This window comes from Heterocephalus glaber, unplaced genomic scaffold (genome assembly GCF_053883595.1).
Source record: "Heterocephalus glaber isolate CG9 unplaced genomic scaffold, H.glaber_assembly_v1.0 deba00000071, whole genome shotgun sequence".
Lineage (NCBI taxonomy): Eukaryota > Metazoa > Chordata > Mammalia > Rodentia > Bathyergidae > Heterocephalus > Heterocephalus glaber.
This window is the reverse complement of record NW_028258137.1, coordinates 7,273,397-7,289,032: the sequence shown is the minus strand read 5'-3', so window position 1 is coordinate 7,289,032 and position 15,636 is coordinate 7,273,397. Positions and strand designations below refer to the sequence as shown.

Genomic DNA, 15,636 nt, shown 5'->3' with positions numbered 1-15,636 from the left:
GCCACAAATAGGAGCTAAAATATCTTTTGTACCATTTTTATACTAATTGAATAATGCCAGTAAAGTGCATATGCAGTATAATCACAAAATATTATGAATGTTTTAATTTTTTTAAATTTATTGAAGTGAAACACACATTGCCACTAATCCTCACTTATTCATTCTTTCTCGACACTTTGAAGAGTTCCACAAGTCATCTTCTGTGTTTTCTGTTGTGCTTCTGTGGCTGCCTCTATGTCCTGAATTGATAAAAAATGTTTACAGTAATTTCTTAAAGGTAGTGTGTCTTCATCTACCTTACTCACTAGATCTATCACTGTGCAACTTCTGGCTCTTCCCCAAAGTCAACATGACAATGAAAAGTAAGCATTTTGAATGGATTCAGAACACAGAGATAGCCACAATAGCACAACTAAAGATGTCCATGGAAGACGTCCAGAACTGCATCACAAAGTAGCAAGAACAATGGGATAAATGTGTTCAAAGTAAAGGGGAGTATTTTGAATAAGATGAACAGCAATGTGTCTTTTAATGTAATAAAATTTTTTAAGAATTTGAATATTAGCCATATTCTATGATCACACCTCACATATTCTGCTGTTCACTATTAAGTCTATACTCCCATATTTTTGGAAAGTGTTAATAATTTATGATTAAAATGAATCATATTAGATGAGAACACTGGAACAAAGGTTAATTCCAGATTTTATTTCTAACTAAGGTGAAATAATAGCATCAGATTTACTCTTACCTTAAACAATTAGAAAAATACTTACATACCTAAATATATGCAAATCTATAAACTTATATTTAATTTACTTTAGATTACATATTGTATATCTCTCCAGTAAGAATTTTAATCTAACATGAAAGTCCTATAAATTTTTTGTGTATACATCCTGTAGTCTGTAGACACTTGGCCATTTACGACAGGCACCACAGGACTGAGTCCCAAGAGAAGGTCAGAAACTGACGGAAAGACTATGACAGTTAAAGCTGACTGCCTGGGATCAGTTACTGCACAGAGGACAGAGATGGACAGGCTCAGCCTACCCAATTCCACCTTGTTGAGTGGAGACAGAGCTCAGGAAAACCAAGGTAATTAGATTTGTGGGACAGAGTAGGACAGCTAGAGGGACCCATGGAGAAAGTGCTCAAGAAATCTGCACAGAAGTGCTCTTGAATCTTTGGCTGACTATTAATTTGTAATGAGAAAGAGAGGAGAGAGAATACCCACAACAGCAACAGCTGGAGGCAGAAAACCTCCCAGACTCACACAGAGCTGAGAACAGTTTGTCTTTCCTCCTAACAGAGGGAAAAGCTCCTGATAAAACAGAGCTTTGTGTGGAACACTCACAGGGGCATTGCTAAATTAACCCTAGAGTAAATTTAGGTCTACATAACAAAGCGTAAAAGTAAACCCCAAAAGGGCCTAAGTAATTCTAAATGACTGGGAGACATAATTCAACAAAATCTAACAATTGGCAATGTATCACAGTGTCTTACACTCGATAAAAATGGCCAAGCATATCAAGCATATGAAGAAACAGGTAAATATGATCTGAAACTAGGAGTAAAAACAATCGATAGAAGCAGACTCAGAAATAACTGCTGTTATCAACACATTATAAGTTATTATCAACACACTTCATATATTCAAGGAGGTATAAGAAAACATGGGTATGATGAATAGAGAAATTGAATATATAAGAAAGCACCAACAAAACCATGAAAAATGCAATATCTGAAATGAAAAATACCTTAAATGGAATTAACAGATTAGATATCAAAGGAGAAAAAAACTTAATGGCCTTGTAGATACAGTGGGCCCTTGACTTATGAACTCAATTTGTTCACGAGGGCTGGTTGTAACTCAAGTTAGTGAATTGAAGGCTCAGGGTCCTCTATACAGTCTTCAAAGTCTTTCTTCTACACAGGCAGATCTCAGTGTCCTTAGAGAGACACTGGCTCAGGATTTCTCAACCCCACATGGGAAAGGACATTGTAATGTATCTGAGACCTCCTGGAAGCACAAGCAGCCAGCATTCAGGTCATAACTCAAGACTTTGGTTGTAAATTAAAGCTAAAATTCCAGTCATAACCCAAATTGTTTGTATGTCAGGCCAATCATAACTCAAGGGTCTGCTGTATAGCAGTAGAAAGTAAACAAAACAAAGTCAAGTAAGGGAAAAAAATCAGGGACTACAACCTCTAATAAAATATAAAGTAGCCTAGTATATAATTAATGAAAACCAAAGAGGGTCCAGGGATTTAGCTCAGTGGTTTCGTCTCCTGCTGCACAAGCACAAGGACCCAAATTCAATCCCCGGAACCAAAAAAAGAAAGAAAAAGAAAAAAAAAGAAAACCAAAGAAAAAGATGGGAAAGGCAAACAAACTTCATTAAAACTTTTTGAATATTCTACAAATTTTATAAAAATTATAAGCCCACAGATACAAGAAGCTGAATATACCTCAAGTAGAATAAATCCAAAGAAAACCATGCCAAAGCATATCACTAGCAAAGTGCTGAAATCTTCATGTGGGAAGAAAATTGTAAAATCCTCCAAAGAAATGTGATATAATATACAGAAGAAGAAAGATAAAAACTGCAGAAAATTCCCTGTGATAAATGATGCAAGTTAAAATGAGAGAGGATTTAAAAATTAGATTTACAAAAACTAATGGGGAGTGCTGGAAGTAGTAAAGTTAAAATGTGTATACAAAGATTTCTTATGCTAAGAACTCTTAGAAAGAATTGGCTAAAGTAAAATAGCAACTTATTGTGGTATCTACTAGATCAATACAAACAAAATACATGAAAAATAGCACAAAGGATGGGAGAGGGAAATAGAAGTATATCATTATAAAGATATCCTACAATACAAGAATGGTATGATATTTAAAGGAAGGCATAGTCTTCTATGACTTTATACAAAAATCATAGTATAATAATTATTTTTAAAAGGAAACAGAGAAGTAGGCAGATTAGCTCTAATAGAGATAAAATAGAATTTTAAAATATTCCATTAGCCATAAAGAAAGCAGGGGAAAGAAGAAAAAAAGTGAAGAAAGAACAGAAAAATGAATATAAAACACATAGCAAGATGATGGAATAAAACTTTACCATATAAAATTACACTAAATGTAAATGACCTAAACACTCTAATCAAAAGTGAATTTGTCAGACTATATACAAGAACAAAACCAGTGGTCAAGGTTCTTCAGATAAAAAAATCCAACAGGATAGATAGATAGATAGATAGATGGACAGACAGATGACTTATTTTAAGAAATTAACTCATGCAATTATGGGAGCTGATAAGCCCAAAATATGTAGGGCAGGTTGCTAGGCTAGAGACATGAGGAAAAAATGATGTTACAGTCTTGAGTCTAAGCACAGTCTGGAAGTAGAACAACTTCTTCCTCAGAGGAACTTTTAAGGAACTCTTTCAAGGTCTTCAACTGATTGGATGAGGCCCATCTACATTACGGAAGGTTATTTGCTTATTCAAAGTCTATTTAATATTGATCATATCTAAAAATACTTTCACAGAAATATGTAGACTTGTGTTTGACCAAACAATTGGAGCCATAGCCTAGTCAACACATAAAATTATGTCACCCCCAATTATGTTTGTACCAGAAATCCACTCTTAACACAAAAACAGATCATTTAGGTAAAAAGAATGGTAAAAAAGTTGTACTAAGAAAACACTCATCAAAAGAATGCTGGGCCACTTAAATAAATTTTACAAAATATAGACTTCAGAACAAGGACTAGTACCAGGAATAAAGAAGGATATGTCTTATCATCAAAGGGTCAACTAATCAAGGGGATACAGCAATCTTAAGTGTCCATGAACCTAATGGAGAGCTTCAAATTACACGAGCCAAAATATGATGGAACTAAAATGAGGAACTGACGAATCTACAATTGTATTTGGAGACTTTCAGGATCCTCTCTCAGTAAATGATAGGATGAATTGACAGAAAATCAGTATGGATGTAGAAGACTCAAAGAACACTGTCAAGTAGCTTACGCTGCTTGACATTTATAGAACAATCCACCCATAAATAGCTTAATGCACATTGTATTTTTGTAGTATATATGGAATATTCACCAGGATAAATTATATTCAAGGCCATAAAACAAGGTTTAATAAATTTGAGGCAATTGAAATCATGTAAAATATGTTTGTTGATCACAATGGAATTAAATTAATAATCAATAATGGAAGAATATATGGAAAAATCTCCAGACATTTGAAAGCTAAACCACAATCTATTAAATAATTCATTAGCCAAAAGAAAAAAATAGGATAACTTAGATAATATTTTGAAATGACTGAAAATTAAAACATATATCAGATTCTGTGAGATGCAGCTTACACAGTATTTAAGGGGAAAATTATACCACTAACTGCTTATATTATAAAAATGTGATCTTACCTTCCACATTAATAAATTAGAAGAAGGGTAAATTAAAATAAATGGAGCCAAAGTAAGGAAACAATAAAGATAAGAGCAATCATCAATAAAATAGAAAAACAATGCAGAAAAGCAATGAAACACGAAGCAGATTTTTTAAACAGATCCACAGAGTTGGTAAATCTTTAGCCAGACTGAACACTCCCTACACACACACACACACACACACACACACACACACACACACACACACACACAAACATGGCCACAAGTATATACCTGTCTCTACCATTACACAGTAAGGGTCATGGGGACAGGGTCTTATTATTTGACGTCTGGCACCTAAGACAGAGCCTGACAGTAGAATTGTGTTCAAAAATATATATAGAATCAACAAAATTAGAAAGCCTTGTGCTGCTCAGGAGAGATTCACAATAGCCCTGGTACTCTTGGCGGTTTCTGTGTAGGAATGAAAATCAGCAATCCCCTCATGAAACTGGGGCCCGGACAGGCCACCTCCTTCAAAGACCCACTGCTAACCTTGGAGGGTGCTCCCCACTGCCTCATAGCTTGAGCTTCCCCAGCCAATGCCTGAGACCCTTCTGAGCAGGAGGATTCAAGTTCAGCACTTGCTGAAAAACTTAGTCCAGAAAGAAAAAAATAAATAAAGAGAAACCAGAATGAGAAGGCTGCCTTTATTACAGCTAAACTGTTGGCTTAACTTCCTAAAATACCACTGAATTTTCTTTCTGCATACAGCTGTGTTTATAGAAGGCAATATCATGTATGTAAATAAATTCAGATGCTGCTCGAGTTATTTTAAAACAATCAGTCTAACACTAATCAGCTTACTCAGAGACATAATCTTACCCTAAAAAAGTGATAAATCAGTATACAGTGTGCAAAGTAAAATACATGGAGAATAAGTGAAATATAAATGTTAGAAAGCTGCCAACAGTGAAACTTGAGGTTGGTCATTCTAGATGCAGCAGAGGAGCAGCCTACAGCTTCTGCTTCACCCAACCCATGCCAGCTCCTGGCTGTGTTAGGTGGACATGAGTCTTTGTCAATAAATGTGTTCCCAATTCCCAATACAGCTCACATGGTTCCCCACTGCCCTGTGTGTGCTGTTTCCTTTGGGTGGAATGGATGGGACCTCCTTGCCTTCCAAAAAAATAGCCTCTGCTTCAAGACCCACTGGAAATATCTTGTCTGGTGTAGAGCATGTTATTCTATCAGTATTCCTATTCTCACAGTGTCTTACACAATTAGAGGTAACTGCTACAAATTCCTAAAGCTACTGGGCATCTACAGTGTGTCAGATGCACCCAAATACTCAAACTGTGCACATATTCAATGAGTCCTCACCTATTATCACCATCCTAATACACAGATGAGGAAACTGAGGCACCAGGTGAGGAAAAGCCTCCCCAGGCTCATACACCTGGCAAATGGCTGAGTCAGGGCTCCAACATCTCCTCTGCCTAGAGTTATTCCTTATCTATCACCAGACACCAAGTTGTGCACCTCACAGAGGTGGTTAGTTCCATGCACCTAAATTCCTCTTGTTTGAAAAATTGGACACAGAGGCGCGCGGAAGAAGTGTGCCATTCTCTTACTTCTCAGATGCTAACAGAAAGGGATGGCTCTACAACCACTTCTCTCTCACCTCAACCTCTGTTTTCTTTCTAGCAGAAAGATGCCCAGGATCTCTCTTCAGTTTTCCTGGAGTCATTTGTACAGTAACTTCATCTTGGAGGCAGTTACCAGCCCATGAGAGCTGAGCAACTGAGTTCTGGGTTGTTAAAGTTTCCACATATGATAGAAAGATATCTTGAAGAGTCCACAATTAAGTGCCGAGATTACTGTGTTGGATAACTCGACTAGGTCCTTAAAAGTTGGAGGCTTGAGAGCTGGAAAGAGCCAGGAAGGTCCCTCAAGAGAGGGCTGGATTGCAATCCTAGCTCTCTTGATACCAGCCCAGTGAAACTGGGCCATTCCTATACATCCTTAGCCTTCGTTTCTTCATTTCTTTTCTTTTTCTCTTTCTCCTCCTCCTTTATTTCCAGTACTGATACTAGTGGTTGAGGATTGAGCCCAGAGCCTTCACACTGAGATAAATCCCCTGACGTTTTTGATTTTTTAGTTTGAGACAGAGTCTCCCAAACTCACTACTTGTTAAATTGCCCAAGCTGGTTTCAAACTTGCCATCCTCCTGCACAGTCTCCCAAAGTGCTGGAATTGCAGGCAAGGCTCTTGCCACAGTGCCCGGTTTTCAGGTCTCCTCATTTCTCAAATGAGTAAATCTCTTCTGTCTTTGTGCTCTGCAGAAGAGGAAGTGAGGCAAAGGGGAACTCCTGCTATGGCACCAGGCAGACACAAAATCAATACCAATGCACCCTCTTTTCCTTGAATGAAGCTTTTCACAAATGAAGTAGAACAAATAAACCAGGGCATTGATTATCACTGTGGACAGTGCTGTGTGTGTCCTTCAGGAAATTCACTAATCGTGTGTGGCTGGCCCCAGGTCATTCCCCAGAGCCTCATGAAAGTCCTTTAATTTCTTATGAGCATATTCATCTATTTTTTTGAGCTTCATAACATGTCTGGGATTTCAACACTCACCAGCAAACAGGGCTTATTATTCAGTCCTTCCTAAAAATTGTGAGGCTGTGGGTGCAGAAGATATCACAACTATCACAACTATTTTTATTGTGACCACTATTATCATCATTGCAATTATAATTATTATTAATACTAGTTTATGCTATTGATACAACTTCTGAAACTTACTATTTCTATTTCCACTGCAATTACTGCTGTAACTACTACCATCACCACTCTTCTTACAAACTAACTTCCTCTTATTAAGGCTATCACCACCACAACTCTCCCGAGATTCCAATTGGCTGCTTCTCCTGATACAATAACTGCCATCAATACCACCCACCTCAATCCCCACTTCTCTTCTCTGACTGCTACTACAGGTAGCAGTGATCAGGACCTAACGTACTCTTCTCCTTTCCCTCTTTCTCTACCACCTCCATCTTAGTACAACTTCTCCTATTACTCACTACAACTGCCTCCCATACAGTAATAAATTATTATTCCAACGCTCCACCCTCCCCCTCCAACTACCACCCATCTACAGCTCCTGCCACGATAACACCCACCAACAACACCCTTCTGAAATTCTCACCAGCATTACACTAGTAATGCAACTAGCACCACACCAGCCGAATCTCCTCCTCCTCATCTTCAGATAACAGTTGTCACCTATCCCACTAGTAATGCTACTACTAGCATCTATTAGGGTTTTTGTTTTGATGCTTACTTTGTACTGAGCATTGTGTTAGCCATCGTATAACTTCTGTGATGTTGGTATTTTCTATGGTTCTCATCAGTGGATGAGTAAATCCAGGATTAGAGAGATTGAAGGAGAACTAGAGACGCACCTTGGGATCCCCATCAGTTTTTGTGATCCTAGTCTACACTTCCTGAATCGCCCACCACTCTGCTCCCCACCATTTCAGCTTGGACAATATGTTTTTGATTTTCCTTTTTCCGTGTCCTTGTGAATGGAGATGGGAAGTCCACCCACTGGGGAAGACAATGACTGGTCACAGAGCTTCGGGATAAACAGGAAGCTTACATAAAGCATCCAGCCAGCCGGCAGCTTGTCTGTTGACCTTGGCCTTGTCCATCCATCCTCTTCACATCCCCTTGAGTGAGCAGTTCCACACCTAAGGTAATCTATTGCAATGGCTTTGCCAGGTAGGGTTTTGCTGTCACTTGGATGACCAAGACCCGGCTCACACAGACATCCAGATCAACTGTAGTGGGTAACACTACATCTTGTGTCCACACAGAGCCATTGTTACTGGTCTCTTTTTACTCTCCAACCCCACCCACCCCCCAGCAGCTGAACAGGCACACTCTGTTTCTCTATGGGAAGAACAATGCCATCACCACCCACCCTTAATTATTTGGCACTTTATTCTATATAGGAGAGCCAAAGTCATGGGAGGATGTTTCCATCCATGCATTCACTTACACTGCCACTCCTTCAGTGAATATTTAGAGGAGACATAATTCAGTGTTGAATAAGGTAAAGCTCTCTTTACTGTTGAGGCTCTCCCTGCTTTCATGGAGACTACCTTCCATTGGAGCAATGATTAAAACCAAGAAAACAAGCTCCGGTAAACAATAACGAAGAAAAAAGAGGTCAAAGAGAGATAATCAGGGTTGGTAGCACCAACATAGAGAGGGTGCCAGGAAAGGCCTCTCTGAAGATTAAGTGTTTAGATCAGCCTTAAAGGATGCAAAGGAGCTGCTTAAAACACTTTTCCAGTGTAGAGGAAAGCAGTTGCAAAGCCTTCAAATTGAGAAAGAAGCTAAATTTCAGGAGCTAATTGAGAACATCCAGGGTTCTGGGGCACAGAAAATGATTTAAAACGTGGTATCTGAGAAAGTGGAAGAGTTAGGCAGGACCAGTTCATACCTCAGCGGGGCCATGTTAGAATTTTATTTTAAATATAGTCAAAAAGGCCAAAGGTCTTAGTGAGAACCATAGTATATTTGACAGGAATGCATTCAGATATCAGGATTCCTGTTCCCGAGGACTCTTGTTGAAGTTGCAATGAGATGGCTTAGCACTAATAACTTGCCTTAGAGAGAAACTATAGAGAACATGCTCACATTTCCATGAGTTTCTGAGTTCCTGCATTAGCCATGTTGAAAATTAACCTTCTACCACTAAGTTTTCACTCACTCCGGCTCTGGCTATCCTGAACTGGTGTGGCTTTGCATGGCTCCATGCCCCTGCATGGCCTTCTTATTTCCATATTCTTTGTCCCTTCTTACCACCCATTGAAAACTCATGTGATTCAATCATTATTTTTCAAGTCTTGCAACTTTTATACTTTCCTGTGTCACATCTTCCTTCCACTAAAAGCAAGTCATATGATACTATGAGAAAATATATGAATCGATGCAGGAAAAATGTTGTGATGATTCATTATAGAAGGAAATATCTTCATTTAAATTCTGTTCAACAGATATTATTGAACACATGTGGTGTGCACTGTTCAGTGTTCTGGAGATAAAGTTGAACAGAAAAAATTCCTGTCCTCTGGAAAGCAGTGTGAAGAGCTAATAGATTTTCCTGTTGGAATGGAAAGGGCTGTAGGGAAAAGAAAGGAATTAAAGAAGTTTCCTGGCCTGAAAGCCTAGAAAAATGGGGAATATCATTTATTGAGATGAAGGAGAATGAGAAAAGAACAGTTTTGAATGGGGGACTGAGGTTTGATTTTAATAGTATTATGTTTTAGATGCTTGTTAATCATCCTACTGAGGCTGGCAATGGCTTTGAGACACAGGATAGAGCCCAAAGTTAGAGTCTTAGGTCATGGGGCTGGATGGCACCCTCTAGAAGGGAAGTGTAGACCAAGAAGAAAAAAGGCCTAAAGACTGAGGCCTAGATAACATCACTGCATAGAGGTGATCATGATTTCAAGAATCCAGAAAGGATACTGAAGCTGAGATCAGGGAAGGAGCTAGAGACAGGATTCCTGTGGTCTAGTAAAGAAGAAAAAATAGCCCCATGGATAAAATGCTGCCTATAGCTGGAGTGAGACGAGGAGAAGAACTGTTCATGATTTTGGCAAAGTGAAGGCCATTGGTTGCCATGCTAAGAACAGCTGTGCTCAAGCGGTGGGTACCAAAGTCCAATTATGATAGACTAAGTCAGAACTGAAAGAAGTGGTCACAGGGAGAGCTCAGATGTGGGCAATAGGTAGGCTCTGATGTGGCATTGATAGTTTTGTTTTGTTTTTTTAAGTTGGGAGGTGATGGAATTGTATGCTGGTGGCATAGCCCAGTGGAAAAAGAAAATGTTACAGGAAAAAGAGAGGATCCTGGTGAATTTTCTGGCCTGTGCCTCTGTCGTTGGTCCCCTCTTCTGGAAATCGCATGCAGTGCTCCCCAAGTTCTGGATGATGGAGCCTGAAAAGAGTGTGAGCCTCTGATGTGCAAGGGAAAGGTGTGTGGCAGCTCTCAGAAGACTTAATGCTGGCCATCAGACAGGTGCCTGCTGGAGAAGCTCATTCTTTTCTTCATTTTATGTAAGACCTAGCTCAAATTTTGATGCCAAAAAATCCAATGGGTCTCCTGGCACCTAATAGGCATAATCAGCCAGGTGTGGTAGTGCATGCCTGTAATCCCAGCCCTCTGAGAGGTTGAGGCAGGAGGATCACAAGCTCCAGCCCACTAAGTGAGCAACTTAGTGACTTAGTGAGATTCTGTCACAAAACTAAAAAAAAAAATTTAAAAGAGCTGGGATCATAGCTCAGGGTGAAGACCCCGAGCTCAATCTCCAGTTCCACAAAAAGAGAAAAGGCAAATAATCAATATTTTAAATGATGATTGAAAAATAAATAAAGATGCTAATTAATGTAACCAAGTCTGTCTTAGGATGGGCAGCGCCATTCTTCCTGGTAAAGTGCTGAGCCACAAAGGTTGAGGATGGACTTTGTGGGTCTGCTGGGCTTGACCATTCTGATGGTCAGCAAAAGCAAGTAGGTTCAAACGGAAGTCGAGGGACGTGGCTTCAAGAGATCTAAGATGTCATCACTGATTTCACCATTTTAGCCTCTCTGTTTTTTAATGTGGATTTTATTTTACTTTTAATTGACACATAATAATTATACCTGCTCATAAGAAACATGATGTGCTAGTACTTGTATACACTGTACAAGGATCGGATAAGGCAATTAGCATATCCATCACCCTCAGCATTTACCATTTCTTTGTGATGAAAATTCTACCCTGCAGGAGCACATATGGAAGAAGAGCCACAGAATGAGGCAGAGAAAGAGAGCCAGATGCCACTCTCTTTAAACCAAACTTGTTGCTCTAGGACAAACCCAGACTTGTGTTTTGCAAGGCCAAGCTCCTCCTTCCTGGGACCCGCCTCCCTCCTCTTCATCAGAGCTTTGTTAGTACCATGGGCCCTTGAAAACACTAGGACAGACCCCTCCAGTTCTCTGGAAAACTCCTCCCACCCAGATTCCATGAACACTGTCCTCATTTCCCACCTGCGTCTTTACAAAGCTCATAAGGATACGATGTTTCTCTTCTGCATTCTATAATTACCTCATGTCCTAGTTGAGGGACAAGGAAATTAAAACCTCAACAACTCTGGAAATTTGAATTCCTAAGAACAAATTTAAATTGAGTCATTGGGGAATTAAGATAAAAATGATGCTGAAGTTAGATACACTCAGAGAGAGCTGGAGGACAGCTGGGGAAAAATAAATTCCTGAGCTACTAGTCAAAGTCTTACAACTCCTTCCTGTCTGAAGGAAATCCATGGGGTGTGAATAACCAGATGTTGATGTTTAAGAGAGAGGGCGTGGGTTCTAGCCTCAGTGTACATACGGAAGCCCCTGGTTGGGAGTGGACAAAGGGTTCTTCCAGAAAAGTCATGATGCATTGTCACTGTGGATGACAGTCAGCTCCAATCACTGAGACAGCCTGTCATCTCCCTTTTCCTTTAAGTGACGATCACTTTAAAAGGTGAAAGACTTATGTGATCTGTAGAGAAACCAGAAGACAGAGATCACCTAAGATCATTGTCAGTGGCCTGCTTTATAACCAAGCAAACTAACAGAGAGCAGTATTGGCACGATCATTTGCCTTCCTTCTTACCTTTCTTTATTTCAATGGAGGCTTATAACTATTGACCCATGCATACATGAGTTCTAAAATTCCTACTCAGCTTCATGTGGTGTGGAATGTGTTTACCTTCGCACTTCGTGGGGCCATAGAGAATGCAGACTCAATGTGAGTGAGTATTAAACAGTGCTACCGTTGCCTGTAAGGCTGAGTTCAAATCCTGGCTCTGTAAACTTGAGTCAGTGATTTAACCTCTTTAAGCCACAGTCTCTTGATATATACCATGACAACAATGGATGCACATATTTTGTAGGATTGTAAGGATGATTAAATAACGTCATCCCAAATAGGGTCAGCAACAGGTCCATCTCACTGAAGGTAATGAAACTTAAGCTTTACGAACTTTTTTTGCATTTGCCCTTTCTAAGACTATGGAAGTATTTAATATTTGACTGCTTGTTAAACTTTGTAATCTTCTCATTCTAAATATTCACAATCGTACCTAGATTTATATTATGTTTCTTAAAGAAAGTCCACGAAGTATATTAACATCAGACCCCACAAAACTTGGACAATGTTTACATTAGTATCTGTCATTTACTGCATAGTAAATGAGAGCAATCCCATTTAAATTTTTACAACTTCATAAGAATTTTCTTTTGAAGGCCAGGGATGTAGCTCAGTGGTACTGCACTTGCCTGGCAAATGCAAGGTTTGATCCCCAGTACCACCAAAAAAAAAAAAAGAATTTTCATTTAAATAAATTACAAATCATGATTGCAAAGTAAAAGGACATACACCCTAACAATCCTCGTTGTCTAGTTGCCTAATTATCATTAGTGGTAGTATTTTTAAAATATGACCACCACTTCTACAGCAGCCAAGTAGCTGGTAAATGTTTCCTGGGTATTCTGGTACCTTGTGGCTAGTGTCACAGAATTCATTTAAAGTTCTGAAAATAGAGATATAAAATTAATGAATTGGCAAGGGGAGAAGGAGAGAGGATTCCTAATCACCAATGCCCCATCTAGTTATTGTCCATAGATCGATCTATCTGGACTTTCTCATTAATAGTAAGTGCCCCTTCGAGGGCAGTTCCCCAGGGCCCCTGAGCACCTCCCAGTCACCCACACAGCTGCGTGTGTCTGTCCATTGTCCCTCACAAGCAGAGTCAGAGAGGCCATCACCATCCCACTCGCCTCAGTTCTGTGGTCTCATTTTTCTGCAGCATTGAACTGCAAGATAACATTGGTAAAAAATGTGAACACTTCAGGGCACATTAGAACGGTCTTTGTTTCGATTCACTCCCACCCCATTTCTGTGTCAGGAGCCCGGCGAGGGGGAAGGCATGAGGTAACTCAAGGGGCCCAGCTGCATATTTAAAATTCCACCCGTTCGATTTCTTTAATGCAATATGGTCATTTTTAATCTGGCCCTGTTTGATAAATACCTGCATTTCAAGTAATTGTGAAGATCGTGTCTGTTTTTATTAGAACTTATTTGTCATTATTTGACAGTTGTTTCTAATCACATTTGTCATGTATTGGGTTTCCTTTATGAATACTGATGCTCCGGGAAAAGATGTTTCTGAAGCCCCATTCATTCCTTGGACATACACAGTATGCCCACCACCCAGGATGCCATTTCTCCAGTCACTCAAAAATGAGAAAATGAATAGCAAAACTGAGTGGGAGGTTTTATCTATAGACACAGAAGCTAGCATTGCGGGAAAGTTTTTAGAACTTGGAAGGAGGATTTCTGTGTAGTCAACTCCATCAATTGATGGAGCGCTTGCAGGGTTTGGACATCTAGACAGTTTGAAGACACACATTGACGAGCTGAGATTCAAACTTGCCCACTGTATCAGTTCAGCTTGAACTCCCATTACTATGGAAAACTTAGCATAGCCAAGTCCTGTCTACTCATTCAAGAAATAACCATCCATCCATTCACTCAACAACTGCTTAGTTACTTACAGTATTCATTTCCTCGGCAGAGAATTTACTTACTCAAGGGATATTTAGTCTTCTATTTATTTCTTGAATAATTATGTTTTTCAATGAGTATTTGTTAAATTTCTACTGTACGTAAAACACATAGATGGGACATGATAGTAGCTGTATTGTCTCACCATGAGGCTACAAATTCCAGGACATCTCCCCCACAGAACTTACTTGGATTGTTCTATGTGGGTTTGGAGACACTGTGAGGTGGGAGAACGCTCTAGATCCCATGAATCTGTTTACATTTTTGTCTTTTAAAGGACAGGTATTGAAAGGCTTCTATCTATGAAACTTTATTTTAGGTGTTCAAACCTAAAGGGTAAAGAAGCCATCACCTCTGCTAAAACATCATAACCTAGAGGCGTGTAGGGTGCTGGGGGCTTAGTCTTAAATGTGGGAGGGGATAGAGGTTGAGATGCGTGAATGAATGAAGTTAAATTGTGGCATCAGACCTCTATGCCTGCTTCAGAAAGTAAGTCAGGCGGAGAAGGCTTCTAGACACCAGAAGAACCTCACCTAGCAGCTCTCACTGCAGTTGTTGAATTTGTCACCAACCGAGGACTCACTTCATCACGGTAGCAGGAAGGTAAATATCCTCCCAGCCTTCCTGCGAGTAGGTTGGGCTGAGTTTTGAGCCAGAGTGGAGCCTACTCGTCATTACTGCGGGTCCACCCACAGTATCAACTGGGTATCAATCCTGACTGAGGTGTAGGAGAGTCACAGGAGTCCAGATGATGTGAAGTGAGGGAGGATGGCTGGATGTGCAGGGTGTGCATTCACAAGCATCGATTGTAACCCATAGACCTCTCCAAATACTTTCTGTCTTCCAACAACTTATAATTGGGGCAGTGGAATCATGAGTGTGTCGGCCCCCAAAGGAGCATGTAGGCAAATTGACATGCCCAGTATCATCTGTTAACTCTTGGACAGAAGACTGAAGTGTAATCTGTCCTAGCTGGGTACTCTTAAGATGGGCAATACTAGAACTAGGCATGGTGGCACACACCTGTAATCCCAGAACTTTGGAGGCTGAGGCAGCAGGGTGGCAAATTCCAGCCTAGGCTGGAACTTAACTTAATGAGATCCTGTCTCAAAAGTAAAAAATAAAAAAGAGCTGGGGCTGCAGCTCAGTGTGAAAACCCTGGCTTCAATCCAAAGTACCACAAAAAAGATGAATAATATTAAAACCAGATAAATATCTAAATGTCCACAATTTCATTTCTTGTGTTACTTGAGCGACGGTGGGCCATGGTGTTAGGGTAGAAGTTACAAAGACCATCTCAAGTCAGCTGTTGGTAAATACATAAGACGAAGCAACTTCCGCTAGGTCTCTCACCCTCAGTTTTCAGATCCCTAAAATAGGGAGAAAGTCAGGTGCCCATACTGAGGTTTTTAGCAAATTAGTATAATGCCTACAGTGTGCTTTGAAGTGACAACTGCCAGACAACAGACTCTCCAGAAGTGACAATTATTGCTACTTAAGAAAACACTATCACTTTTGAAAAGATAGAAATAGATTGCAGAACCTGT

General features: G+C 39.8%; 1 long non-coding RNA gene across 1 annotated transcript in view; it reads right to left on the bottom strand.

Moving 5' to 3' along the window:
• The window catches only part of LOC101697807 (uncharacterized), a 29,120-nt gene that overhangs the window by 8,151 nt on the left and 5,333 nt on the right, over positions 1 to 15,636 (bottom strand). The gene's annotated exons all lie outside the window — the stretch shown is intronic.